Source organism: Hemiscyllium ocellatum, chromosome 20, assembly GCF_020745735.1.
Source record: "Hemiscyllium ocellatum isolate sHemOce1 chromosome 20, sHemOce1.pat.X.cur, whole genome shotgun sequence".
In the NCBI taxonomy this organism is placed as follows: Eukaryota; Metazoa; Chordata; class Chondrichthyes; order Orectolobiformes; family Hemiscylliidae; genus Hemiscyllium; species Hemiscyllium ocellatum.
In genome coordinates, this window is record NC_083420.1 from 62,747,843 (window position 1) to 62,762,154 (window position 14,312).

The 14,312-nt window shown below is 46.6% G+C and overlaps 1 long non-coding RNA gene across 1 annotated transcript in view; it reads right to left on the reverse strand.

The window, feature by feature from the left end:
- Nucleotides 1-13,268, reverse strand: part of LOC132825279 (uncharacterized) — a 33,026-nt gene extending 19,758 nt beyond the window's left edge. Inside the window, exons 1-2 of the long non-coding RNA XR_009645767.1 lie at nt 13,112-13,268; nt 12,058-12,174 (exon numbers count right to left, since the gene is read on the reverse strand). This is a non-coding gene — a long non-coding RNA (uncharacterized LOC132825279). The remainder of the gene's footprint in view (nt 1-12,057; nt 12,175-13,111) is intronic.
- Nucleotides 13,269-14,312: the final 1,044 nt, after the last annotated feature.

Here is a 14,312-nt window from a genome sequence, read left to right on the forward strand (position 1 = left end):
GTGAAGGAAGGACCCTTTAGAATGGAGACCTGGAGGAATTTATTCAGCCAGAGGATGAAGAATCTATGGAACGGTACCTGCTGTAGGGAGGGTTATAGATGAGGGTGGCATTTACTCAGATAAGGCTACAAGAACTGGAGAAGGCTATGGAGATGATAAGTTGGATGGAGATACTTGAGGAGCTTACATTGAAAGGGCGGATGATAGTGATGGGAGAATGTTACACAGATAGTGACTCTTATAGGAACTGGATTGGGAGAGTCACAGACATTGAACTGGGTTCTACAGATTGAGAGTAATGCAGGGACCTGAGAGGATTACAAAGATAGGGAGGATTGTGGGCTGTCCACATTTTGAGAGGGTTTCAGGTTACACCAATAAGGAGGGATGTTGGAACAGTCGGAGTTTACAGAGACTGGGATGTTTAATTGTTAAAGCGATATTTTTAGGGTCAGTTATATGGAACGCAGAGGGAGAGTTTAGATTTTATTAGGTTCCCTATATTATGGAAACGGCACTTCGGCCCAACAAGTCCACACCAACTCTCCAAAGAGTCATCCACCCAGACCCACTTTCCTCTGAATGATGCACCTAACGTTCTGGGTAGTTTAGAATGGCCAATTCACCTGACCTGCATATCTTTGGACTGTGATAGGAAAATGGGGCACCTGGGGGAAACCCATGCAGACACAGAGAGAAAGTGTTAACTCCATGCAGACAGTCCCCCAAGACTGGAATCGAATCTGGTTCTCTAGTGCGCACCAATAAACCGCCATGCCACCCTAAACTGCAGAGCTACATAAAGAGAGGGTGTTTGAGGTGTAGGGAGGAGCGCACAGTGATGGGGAGTGCTGTTACCGCTGGAAAAGGGTCTGGAGGTGTTTACACAGATAAGAAGGTCGGTAGGCATGGGAGATGGTTACAGAGGTCGTGTGGTGCTGTAGGCCAGGAGACAAGAATGTGATTGGGCCTGCAGAAGGTTACAGTGATATCACGTTCTCTTGGGGCTTGAGGAAGGTACATAGGAGGGTATTTTGATCCGGGCTGGAGTATTTTACAGAGACAGGATGGACTGCAGTTATTGTGGAAAACCACAGAAATAGAGATTATTGTACTGACTGCAGGATGAGATTATTGAGATTGGCATGTTATCGAGACTGGAGCAATTTACAAATAGGGAGAGTCGTCAACATTGGAGTAGGTTTCAAATATACAGCAGGCTAATGGGAGGGGTGGAGGTTACAGAAATAAGAACTTTTCTGGGAATTACAACCATTCAAGACACTGGTGCAGATGAGTTGGACCAAAAGGTGTGTTTCCTTGCTGTATGACTCTATCATGACAAGTGACCGTATGAGAGCGGGGATATGGAACAGAAGGTTCCCAGGTTTCAATACTACCTTCTTAAGGGAGGCCTTCTTTCCCCTATGGTGTCCTGATGCTCACTAAGGCAGCACAGGCCTGGATTCATAACTGTGAACTTCCTATATGTCATAAGAAGGCTCAGAATTGCAATGATGAACGTTAACAAGAGAGTGGAGATTGAGCTTGGGACCTTCATGCTCTGTGTTTACACTTCAGCACTGTATCTGTGTCATGTCTTCCAGACCAAACTTCGATCCCTTAAATTCCCTCTGCTCTGTTCACTGTGAGTGATCTTACCTCGCTGCAGGATTTATTGAAGACTCCAGATCTCCCTGCCCTCTGGCTAACCAACTGTGTTCAATGAGATGATGGATGAAACACCCAGCAGTTGGAATGTTTAATGAGTCAGGAATGTCCTGAATATATGCAGGAGAAGGAGAAATAGACAGAATGGGAAATTAGACTGATACAGTGAGGGTTACACATGGAGAATGACACTGAGTCCCACAGAGATCTGGAAAACCCCAGTCTCCATCCCTGGCCTGTGCGGTCTGCTTGGAGTGCAGAATTCTATTGGCTCAGGATCTGGAGTAACTACAAAAGCTGCAGTCACTGGCAGCAATTAGACCCTCACAGTGACAGATACCACATGGAGAGATACTGAGTGATAGCACCAGAGTGCGGGAAGGTATCAGGATCAAACGACGGTCTAGAAGAAGGGGTTTGATTCATGGTGCACTGAGATCAGTGCTCAGGGATGAGGGAGCTATCAGTGGGCCAGGCAATGGTCTAACATTTCTCTCACTATCCTGTTCATCCAGAATTTAATGCCGGTGGTAGGGAAAAGCATCTGAATGCTCAATATCCGTTCAGGAAGGAAATCAGTGGTAGGCAGCTGGTCTGGCCTACACATGACTCCAGACCCAAAGCAATGGAGTTGACTCTAAACTACCCTCTGTAATGTTCTAGCAAGGCTCTCAACTCAAGGGCAGCTCGGGGGTGGGCATGAAATTCTAGCCAGACAGAGGCAGCAATATCCCACGAGTGAATTAAAAACAACATCGTTGGGACCAGTGTCCTTGGCAAACATATCGGTAGGTTTATGTCAGAGCTTTAAGCTCATATGGAGGATGCAGGGACAGGTTTCAGATGAAAGGACCTTTCCAAATCCAAAGAGAAAAGGTGATGCATCGGAACAGCATGGGGATGTGGCTGAAGACAAGCAGAAAGGAACAGGAAGGGACAGAGTTTAACTAAAACTGTACATCAGTGAATCGGTTTGTGACAGCACATTGTGAGAAAGAATAAATTATATATTTTTTTGGAATTGCCAAAGTATCTGCAATAAGGTAATAGACTTGTGACACAGAGATAAATGGGATTTAGTCAGCAGAGAGACGTGGTTACAGGGTGAACAAAAGGTGGAACATAAATATTCAATGGTACACAACCTTGTGGGATCTCGGGCAGAATAGGAGTACAGGAGGGTAACCCTGACAGTAATCAATAACAAGGGCATTACAGAGAAAGTAATTGGCCTCAGATGATGTGGCTGAATCAGCCTGAATGTGAATTCTGGGTCCCATGTGTCACAAACACAAGCAGAAGAACTTTTCTTTTTAGGCTACCTAGCAGCATTTCATTGTTCCTCCCTGTATTAAACAGGATTCCACTGGTATTTGTAACAAAGGTATTATAATAGCTTTGGGAGACTTCAATCTTTGCATGATCTGGGACAGTCACACTGGCATGAGTGATGTTATCCGAGCTCCTCTTTGAATGTGTTTTGTCAGCGTTTCTTTGAATAACATATTGTGCAGATGGTTAAGGATATCATGATCTCAGATCGACCGTTGAGTGATGAAGCTGAGTGAAGGTGTGATGCAACACATTGATCCTCCAGGAGATTGCAATATAGTGGAATTCAAAAAGATTATCAAGTTTTCAAGTGACCATAAAGCACACCCGAGCATCAGAAACAAAGCCAATTACATGAGTTTGAGCGGAGAACTGACCAAGATAAACAGGGGAAACAGACTGAAATGTCAGGCTGTAAATGATCAGTGGAAAACAATTACAGTCATTGAGTGATAGAGATGTACAGCAGAGAAACAGACCCCTCAGTCCAATTCGTCCACGCCAACCAGATATCATAGTCATTCTTGTTCCATTTACCGGCATTTATCCCACTAAACCCTTCCTATTCATATACCCATCTAGATGCCTTTTAAATTTTGTAAGTTTACTAGCCTCCACCACTTCCTCTGGCAGTTGATTCCGTACACACAGCACCCTTGGCGTGAAAAGGTTGCTCCTTCGGTCCCTTTCAAATCTTTCACCTGTCAGCTCTGAACTTATGCCCTCCAGTTCTGGACTCCCCCATCCCAGGGAAACGGCTTTGTCTGTTTATCCTATCCATGCCCCTCCTGACTTTATAAGTCTCAATAAGCTCACCCCTAAGCCTCTGACACTCCAGGGAAAACAGCCCCAGCCTGTTCAGTCTCTCCCTATAGCTCAAATCCTCCAACCCTGGCAACATCCTTGTAAATCTTTTCTGAACCCTTTGAAGTTTCACAACATCCTTCCGATAAGACTGAGACCAGAATTGCATGAAATATTCCAACAGTGGCCTAACCAATGTCCTGTTCAGCCGCAAGATGACCTCCCAACACTGATACTCGATACTCTGACCAATAAAGGAAAGCATACCAAACGCTTTTTTCACTATCCTTTTTACCTGCGACTCCACTTTCAAGGAACTATGAACCTGCACTCCAAGTCTCTTTGTTCAGCAACACTCCCTAAGACATTACCATGAAGTGTATAAGTCCTGTGAGGATGAGCTTTTCCAAAATGAAGCACCTCACACTTATCTAAATTAATCTCCATTAGCCATTCTTCACTCCATTGACTCATCCTGATAAAGAGGAGACAGTGAGGTCTGCAGATGCTGGAGATCAGAGTGGACAGTGTGCTGCTGGAAAAGCACAGGTCAGACAGCATCCGAGGAGCAGGAAAGCCGTCGTTTCGGGCTGGAGCCCTGCATCAGGAATGAGGCTGGAAGCCTCGAGGGTGGAGAGATAAATGGGAGAAGGGTGGGGTTGGGGGAAAGATAGCTCAGAGTGCAGTAGGTGGTTGGAAATGGGGCTAAGAGTGTTGGGACAGAGAGGAGGGGAGAGCGGATTGGTGGGAAGCACGATGACAGGTGGGACAGGTCATGAGGGCGGTACTGAGCTGGAAGGTTGGAATTAGGGTAAGGAGGGGAAGGGAAAATGAGGAAACTGGTGAAGTCCACATTGATATCATGGGGTTGAAGGGTGCCAAGGCAAAAGAAAAGACGTTCTTCCTCCAGGTGTCGGGTGGTGAGGGAGTGGTGGTGGAGGAGGCCCAGTACCTGCATGTTCGACGCTGAGTGGGAGGGGGAAGTTGAAATGTTTGGCAACAGGGTGTTAGGTTGATTGTCAGGTGTCCTGGAGGTGTTTTGCAAAGCGCGCTGTGAGAAGGCGACCCGTCTCCTCATCTCCTCTACGTTGGGGACACAGGACACCTTCTTGCAGAGCACTTTAGAGAACATCCACAGACACCTGCATCAATCAACCCCACCGCCCTGTTGGGCAGGATTCGAACCTGTGTGGGCAAGCCCCAATGGATTTCTAACCCATCGCCTAAACCACTCGACTACGACTACATGCTTACAGAGGTTACAGAGCTAAGGAGGATTGTAGGGGCTGGAAGAGGTTTCACAGTTTGAGTGTAGTGGGGACTGGAGGAAAATACCAAAATAAGGAGTGTTTACGATTGAAGGATTCAAGAGAAAAACTTTACAGGGTTAATGCAGGATTCTTGACAGCGTGGAGTAACAGAAAAATCTCAGGGTCAATGTCCAGAGCTCCTTCAAATTTGCCACCCAAGTTGTTAGGTTTGATAAGAAAGCCAATGATGTGTCGGCTTTCGTTAGCAGAAGACTTGATTTAACAGCCGTGAGGTTATGCTGCAGCTAGATATAGCCTGTGGTTAGACCACAATTAGAATATTGTGTTCAGTTCTGGTTGCCTCATTACATGAAAAATGTGGAAACTTTGGGGAGGGTGGAGATTTATCAGGATGTTGCTTGGACTGGAGGGGAGGACTAATGAAGAATGGTTGAGGGAGTCAGGGATTTTCTGTTTGGAATGAAAAAGGATGAGAAGTGACTTGATAGAGGCGTATAAGATGATGAGAGGCAGACATAGAGTGGGTGGTCCGAAATTTTTCCCATTACAAAAATGGCTGTAACTAGGAGTCAAAATTATAGGGCAATTGGAGGAAGGTTGAGGAGAGATGTCAGAGGTAGCATCTTTACACAGAGTGTGGTGAGTGAGTGGAATGGATTGCCAGTGTTGGTGGTGGAGTCAGATACATTAGGGACATTTAAGTAACTTTTGAATAGGCACATGAGTGATAGTAAAATGAATTTCTCAAAATGGAGACCTGTGACCAGTGGTGTTCCACAGGGATCCGTGCTGAGACCACTGCTGCTTGTGATACATATCAATGATTTGGAGGAAGGTATCGGTTCCTTGATTAGCAAGTTTGTAGATGACACTAAGATTGGTTGAGTAGCAGACAGTGAAACGGAATGTCAGATAATACAGCAGAATATAGATAGATTGGAGAGGCGGGCAAAGAAAGGGCAGATAGAGTTCAATCCAGACAAATGCGAGGTAATGCAGCTCGGAAGAGCCAATTCAAAAGTGAACTATACAGTAAATGGAAAGGTCCTGGGGAAAATTGATGTACAGAGAGATCTGGGTATTCAGGCCCATTGTTCCTTGAAGGTGGCAATGCAGGTCAGGAAAGTGGTCAAGCAGATACAGCATGCTTTCCTGCATTGGACGGGGCGTTGAGTACAAGAGTTGGCAGGTCATGGGACATTGGTTTGGCTACATTTAGAATATTGTGTACAGTTCTGGTCACCACATTACCAGAAGGATGTGCATGCTTTGGAGAGGGTGCAGAGGAAGTTCGCCAGGATGTTGCCTGGTATAGAGGGCACTATCAATGAGGAGAGAATGAACAGATTCAGATTACTTTCATTATAACGATGAAGGTTGAGTGGGGACCTGGTTGAGGTCTGAAAAATCATGGGATGTATAGACAAGGTGGAATTCAAAAAGCTTTCTTCCCCCAGAGAGCGGAACTCAATTATTAGGGGTCATGTGTTCAAAGTGGGAGGGGGCAGGTTTAGGGCTGAAAGACGAGGAACGTTCTTTATGCAGAGGGTGGTGGGGGCCTGGAACACTTTGTCAACGGTGGAAGAACAGGCGGGAATGATAACCTCACTTAAGATGTAACTAGACTGATGTATGAATGGGTAGGGAGCAAAGGGATACAGATCCTCAGCAAATAGGCGACGGGTTTAGACAGAGGATCTGGATCAGCGGAGGCTCAGCGGGCTGAAAATCCTGTTCCCGTGCTGTGATTTTCTTCGTTCTTTGAATGGTCTGCAGGTTAGATTGATCTTAGAGTAGGATAAAAGCTTGGCACAACATTGAGGGCTGAAGGGCCTGTACAGTGCTGTACTGTTCTGTGTTCTAAATAGGGAGGGTTACAATGGCAGGAAGGGGTTTCAGGAGGCAAGAGAGGATGGGGTCTGAATGAACAGATGCATTAGGAAGTCGTTACTAGGATTGTCAGTGGTAACAGAGACAGTAATGGTCTGATTTGGAGAAGACAACCCAGACTGGGAGGATGTGGGGACTGGAGGTTTCTCACGGAATGAGAACCATACAACTGGATACAACATGGGATGACAGTGGGAGACAGAGAGTGTGGGAGAGGGTTGTTGTTCAGACTGGAGACCTCTGACCAGCAGTGTGCTGTAAGGATTGGTGCTGGAACTACTGTTGTGCACAATTTACATAAACAATTTGAGTGAAAATAGGAGTCCCTGTTAGTATGTTTGTTGATACCAATATTAGTGGAAGAGTGTGCAGGCAATATAGTTATCGAAGGGGATGTTAATCAACTGGACCCGTGGGCCAAGAAATGAAAGATGGAATTTAATTCAGGTGTTGGATTTAACATAGAACATAGAAACATACAGCGCAGTACAGGCCCTTCGGCCCTCGATGTTGCGCCGACCAAAGTCTACCTAACCTACACTCGCCCAATAACCTCCATATCAATGCCCGCTTAAATAACCATAAAGAGGGAGAGTTCACCACTGCTACTGGCAGGGCATTCCGTGAACTCACAACCCGCTGAGTAAAGAATCTACCCCTAACATCTGTGCTATACCTACCACCCCTTAATTTAAAACTGTGTCCCCTAGTAACAGCTGACTCCATTAACAGAAAAAGGTTCTCAGTGTCTACCCTATCTAAACCCCTAATCATCCTGTACACCTCTATCAAATCTCCCCTAAACCTTCTTTTCTCCAATGAGAACAGCCCCAAGTGCCTCAGCCTTTCCTCATACGATCTTCCTACCATGCCAGGCAACATCCTGGTAAACCTCCTCTGCATCCGTTCCAATGCCTCCGCATCCTTCCTATAGTATGGCGACCAAAACTGCACACAATACTCCAGATGAGACCGCACCAGAGTCTTATACAACTGCAACATGACCTCAGGACTCTGGACCTCAATTCCTCTACCAATAAAGCCCAGTACACCATATGCCTTCTTCACAGCTCTATTTACCTGGGTGGCAACTTTCAGAGATCTGTGTACATGGACACAAAGATCCCTCTGCTCATCCACACTACCAAGTAGCCTACCATTAGCCCAGTAATCCATCTTCTTGTTACTCCTACCAAAGTGAATGACTTCACACTTAGCTACATTGAACTCCATTTGCCACCTTTCTGCACAGCTCTGCAACTTATCTATATCCCGCTGTAACCTGCCACATCCTTCTTCGCTGTCCACAACTCCACCGACTTTCGTGTCATCCGCAAACTTGCTCACCCAGCTTTCAAGCCCCTCCTCTAGATCATTTATAAAGATGACAAACAGCAATGGTCCCAAAACAGATCCTTGTGGAACACCGCTAGTAATTGCACTCCAAGATGAACCTATTCCATCAACTACTACCCTCTGTCTCCTTCCAGCCAGCCAATTCCTAATCCAAACCTCTAATGCAACCTCAATGCCATACCTTCGTAGTTTTTGCATTAGCCTATCATGGGGTACTTTATCGAACGCCTTGCTAACATCCATATACACCACATCTACTGCTTTACCCACGTCCACCTCCTTATTCACCTCAAAGAACTCAATAAGGTTTGTGAGGCACGACCTGCCCTTCACAAAACCATGCTGACTATCCTTGATCACATTATTCCTATCCAGATGTTCATAAATCCTATCCCTTACAATTCTCTCTAACACTTTGCCCACAACAGAAGTGAGACTCACTGGCCTACAGTTACTAGGGCTATCCCTACTCCCCTTCTTGAACAAGGGGACCACATTCGCTATCCTCCAGTCTTCTGGCACTATTCCCGGAGACAATGACGACATAAAAATCAAGGCCAATGGCTCTGCTATCTCTTCCCTAGCTTCACCGAGGATGCTAGGATAAATGCCATCAGGCCCAGGGGACTTATCTATTTTCATCCTTTCCAGTATTCCCCAGACCTCTTCCCTACATACCTCAAGGCCATCCATTCTAATCACTTGTGACTCAATATTCACATCAGCAATAGTGTCCTGTTCCTGAGTGAATACTGACGAAAAGTATTGAGTTAGTGTCTCTCCAATCTCCTCCGCCTCCACGCACAACTTCCCACTACTATCCTTGACTGGACCGATACCTACCCTAGTCATCCTTTTAGTCCTGACATACCTATAGAAAGCCTTTGGGTTTTCCCTAATCCTACCAACTGAGGACTTTTCATGTCCCCTCCTCGCTGCTCTTAGCTCTCTCTTTAGATCCTTCCTGGCTACCTTATAACTCTCAATCGCCCCAACTGAACCTTCACGCCTCATCTTTACATAGGCCACCCTCTTCCCTTTCACAAGGGATTCCAATTCCTTATTAAACCACGGCTCCCTCACAAGACCCTTTACTCCCTGCCTGACTGGTACATACTTATCAAGGACACCCAATAGCTGTTCCTTGAACAATCTCCACATATCATTTGTGTCCTTCCCTTGAAGCCTATTTTTCCAATCCACGCATCCTAAGTCATGCCTCACCGCATCATAATTTCCCTGCCCCCAGCTATACCTCTTGCCTTGCAGTGCACACTTATCCCTCTCCATCACTAAAGAAAAAGTCACCGAGTTGTAGTCACTGTCCCCGAAGTGCTCACCTACGTTCAAGTCTAACACCTGGCCTGGTTCATTACCTAGAACCAAATCCAGTATAGCCTCACCTCTTGTTGGCCTGTCTACATATTGTGTCAGGAAACCCTCCTGCACACATTGGACAAACACCGACCCATCTAACGAACTTGAGCTATAGCTTTCCCAGTCAATATCTGGGAAGTTAAAATCCCCCATAACAACCACCCTGCTACTTTCACTCTTCTCCCGAATCATCCTCGCAATACTTTCCTCTACTTCTCTCGGACTATTGGGAGGCCTGTAGAAAACTCCTAACAGGGTGACCTCACCTTTCCTATTTCTAACCTCAGCCCAAACTACCTCACATGGCAAGTCTTCCTCCATCGTCCTTTTCACCGCTGTAATACTATCCTTGACAAGCAATGCCACACCACCCCCTCTTTTGCCCCCATCTCTGACCCTGCTAAAACATTTAAACCCTGGAACCTGCAACAGCCATTCCTGCCCCTGTTCTACCCACGTCTCTGTAATGGCCACAACATCGAAGTCCCAGGTACCAACCCACGCTGCAAGTTCACCTACCTTATTTCTTATACTTATGGCATTGAAGTATACACACTTCAAGCCACCTTCCTGTTTACAGGCACCCTCCTTCGAGATCGATGCCTTGTTCCTAACCTCCCTACACTCAAGGTCCTGTACCCTAAAGCTACAGTCCAGGTTCCCATGCCCCTGCAGAGTTAGTTTAAACCCTCCCAAAGAGCACTAGCAAACCTACCCCCAAGGATACTGGTGCCCCTCAGGTTCAGGTGTAGACCATCCTGTTTATAGAGGTTCCACTTTCCCCAGAAAGAACCCCAGTTGTCCAGAAACCGGAATCCCTCCCTCCTGCACCATCCCTGTAGCCACGCATTTAACTGTTCTCTCTCCCTATTCCTCGACTCTCTATCATGTGGCACGGGTAACAAACCAGAGACAACAACTCTGTTCGTTCTAACTCTGAGCTTCGAACCTAGCTCCATGAAAGCCTGCCTGACATCCTCACCCCTCTTCCTCCCTATGTCGTTGGTGCCAATGTGGACCACGATCTGGGGCTGCTCCCCCTCCCCCTTAAGGACCCGGAAAACACGATCAGAGACATCACATACCCTTGCACCTGGGAGGCAACATACCAATCGTGAGTCTCTGTCGCCCCCACAAAACCGCCTATCTGTGCCCCTCGCTATTGAGTCCCCAAGAACTATCGCTCAACCTTTCTCCACCCTTCCCTTCTGAGCAACGGGGCCAGGCTCCGTGCCAGAGGCCTGAACCTCGTTGCTTACCCCTGGTAAGTCATCCCCCCCCCCCCATTTAGTTCAGACAAACCAGGGAGGACTAATACAATTCATGGTAGGGCTCTGGGCAGTATTGTCGAACAGAGAGAGACCAAGGGGTGCAGTTACTTTGTTACTTGGAATGGAATCACAGTGGGACAAGGTGGGGAAAGCAGCATGTGGAAAATTTGTCATCAGTGGTCAGAGCATCGAGTACATGAGTTGGAGATGTTTGTAACATTGTCATCAATATTTCTCCTGGGCAGAGGAGGCCACGGGTTGACCTTATAAAGGTTTATGAAACCATGTAGGGCCTAATTAAGGACAATTGCCAAGGGTAGGTGAGTCCAAAGGTAGAGGCATAAACGTGATATGAGAGAGCAAGAATTTAATGAGGGAGTTGAGGGGCAACATTTTCCACAGAGGATGGTGCATAGACGGAATGTACTGCCAGAGGAAATGGTAAAAATAAGTACAATTACAACATGGAAAAGACACTTGGGCAGGTACATGGAGAGGAGAAGGTTTGAAGGGAAATGGGCCAACTCATTCCGTTTAGGAAACCTCGAATAAAGGGTCATGCAGCACAGAAACAGACCCAATGTCTTCAGTTGTTGGAGGAGGAGACTATCAAGACAAGGCATATTGTAGAAACTGACGCAAGTTACAGCGATGTGGATGGGATCTGGACTGGAGGTTTCAAATATGTCAAGGAATTGGTGAGAGGAGAGGACATGACAGAGATAGGAACTGTTATAGGTGTTAGAATGATTGAAGACACTGATCCACAAGACGAGCCATCGATACAGCGTTGGAGAGGGATTACGGAACAGAAAGATCCCAGGTCGCATTACCACCATCTCGTTGAAGGCCTGCATTCCCCTCTGTTGTCCTGGTGCTCACCAAGACAGCACAGGCCTGGATTGAAAACTGGGAACTCAAGATGCTGTCTCGGTACAATAAAACTTAAAGTAGGGGTGGTAATTGAGCCTGGAATGTGTCTGTACTGTGCTCCCCCTCCAGCACTATATCTATGTCATGTCCTGTTAGCTGATGTTTGGAGCCCTCTCATTGCTCTCTGCTCTGTGCACTGTGAATGATCTTACCTGGCGGCAGGATTTATTGTAGGCTCCTGATCTCCCTGACCTTTGTCTCTCTGGCTGACCAATCATCTTCCCAACGAGCAGTTGGCAAGTCTATGGAGTCAGGAACTCCCTGAGTACCTGTAGAAGACACACAAATAGGAGGAAGGTGAAATTAGACTGATACTTGTGAGGGTTACAAATGTAGAATGGCACTGAGCACACAGAAATATGGAAAATCCCAGTCTCAATTCCAGGCCTGTACTGCCTCATCTCTCTGGAGTGGAGAATACTGTTGGCTCAGGATCTGGAGTAGCTGCAAGAGGCAGCTATTAGACCCACACAGTGAGGGATCCAACATGGAGAGATACTGAGTGATATCACCAGAGTTCAGGATCAAACAATTGTGCACAAAGACAGGGCTTTGATTCATGTTGCACTGGGATGTGCAACCTGTGAGCAGGTGAAGTGCTGGCCTAGTGGCATTATTGTGAGGCAATTTATCCAGAAACTCAGCAAATTGTTCTCTGGACACAGGTTCAAATCCCACCATAGCAAATGATTGAATGTGAATTAAACTGTGATTGGGATATCACAGTTATCACTGAACAACAGCTGAGGGAGGGACAGGACAGGCAGCTCAACGTGGTAAAAGTTAAGGCTTTTGCTCGAAATGTCGATTTCGCTGCTCGTTGGATGCTGCCTGAACTGCTGTGCTCTTCCAGCACCACTGATTCAGAGATAGCTCAATGCTCCAGGGGACAGATTCTGCAGGAAGGACAGAAGGGGAGCTGAGAGAAGAGGAGAGCTGCTGGTTCTGATTGGGTGAAACATCACAGCAGGACTGAGAGAGGATATTCCTGCGAGATCGCCCAGTGAAACTGTATTAATGGAATTAATCAATGACAATGGGTCTTCCCTTACCTCTGATTGTTCTACAGACCCCGATAACTCCGCCCTCCTGCACCTTGACCTTTTCAAGATGGCGACTCTAAGGCCCGCTCTCCCTCTTCCCTTAAACAAATGGCGGCCGTGACCCTGGGCCCGCTTCCCTGATCAAAGGCAGCCACCTCCTTACCCGGGCCTGGAGGGTCTTTTTTTCGGGGTTATTAACCTCTATTCGGGACTTGTGAATTCTCTCCGCTCCTTTCTCCCAGCGAGGCTCCCACACACCGACTCTGAGCGCCGCTTCCTGAAGCCGATCGCAGCCGCTGCCGGAGAAAGCAGCTCCATGTCTCTCTCTCTCTCTCTCTCTCTCTCTACCCCCGCCCGATCAATGTGACACTGCGCATGTCCTACATAGGAATCAAACTGCGCGTGCGTCTGAGGTTATCGGTGAGTTTATAGAGAATATTATTAACTGCACAGAATCATGGGTGAAATACTAGACATTAACAATTGCTCTGTCGATTTATAGTAATAGAGATGTCTAGCTTGTGAACAGAGTGAATATACCGGCCAGGTATGTAAATTACCAATCGTTCCGGGAGTTTGAAAATAAGTTTCTTACTCGAGTTGTGTAAATCGCTTGGAAATATGTACGTTATCAGATCTACATTTCAACTATTTCATGAAATCTTACATTGATTTATGAGAGATTCAATGGTCCACTATGTAGTGAGAATGATCACTCGTGCAAAACAGTTTGCTTTCTGACCAATCCTGAAGTGTTCACACGCGAGAATGCTTTGGCCCCGCTCCTCACTCACACTGGTTGGAGGACCGGCCGCTGCTTGGTCCTCCAGTTCCGCCCCTCCCTCCCATTTGCAGAGTTATTCAGACGTGACTCAGGGACAAGGGAAGTTAGAGTTGATGCCTTGTGATGCGGTGAAAATATCCGGAATCTTGGACCGAGAGGCCTGGGTTCAAATTACAGCTTGTGCAGGTGTGTGTAATAACGACTTTGAACAGGTTCATTAGGAACAACAAGGGAAGTCAGGAACAGAGTTAAAACAATAGAAATGCATACATTGTGATGGGGCTCTCAATGCTCAGATGATTTTAGTCTTTACCAAGGGTTTCAGGGGCCAAGTGGGTCCCAGTACAGACTTTGCCCCACAATTGTGGTATCTGGCTGTGCACAAGTGAGGAGTGCAAAGTGTTGTAGTGGGATATAGCGGCGCTTTTCTGGAAGGTGCTCGCTTTTGGAGGTAAAAATAGAGGAGAAGGAGTAGGGTTTTGTACGGAGTTACCTGTTTCTCTCCTGTTACCGCAGCTTAATAATACCCTGACTCTAAATTGTACATGTTTGGTAGAGATCAGTGACATTTCGTTAGCCC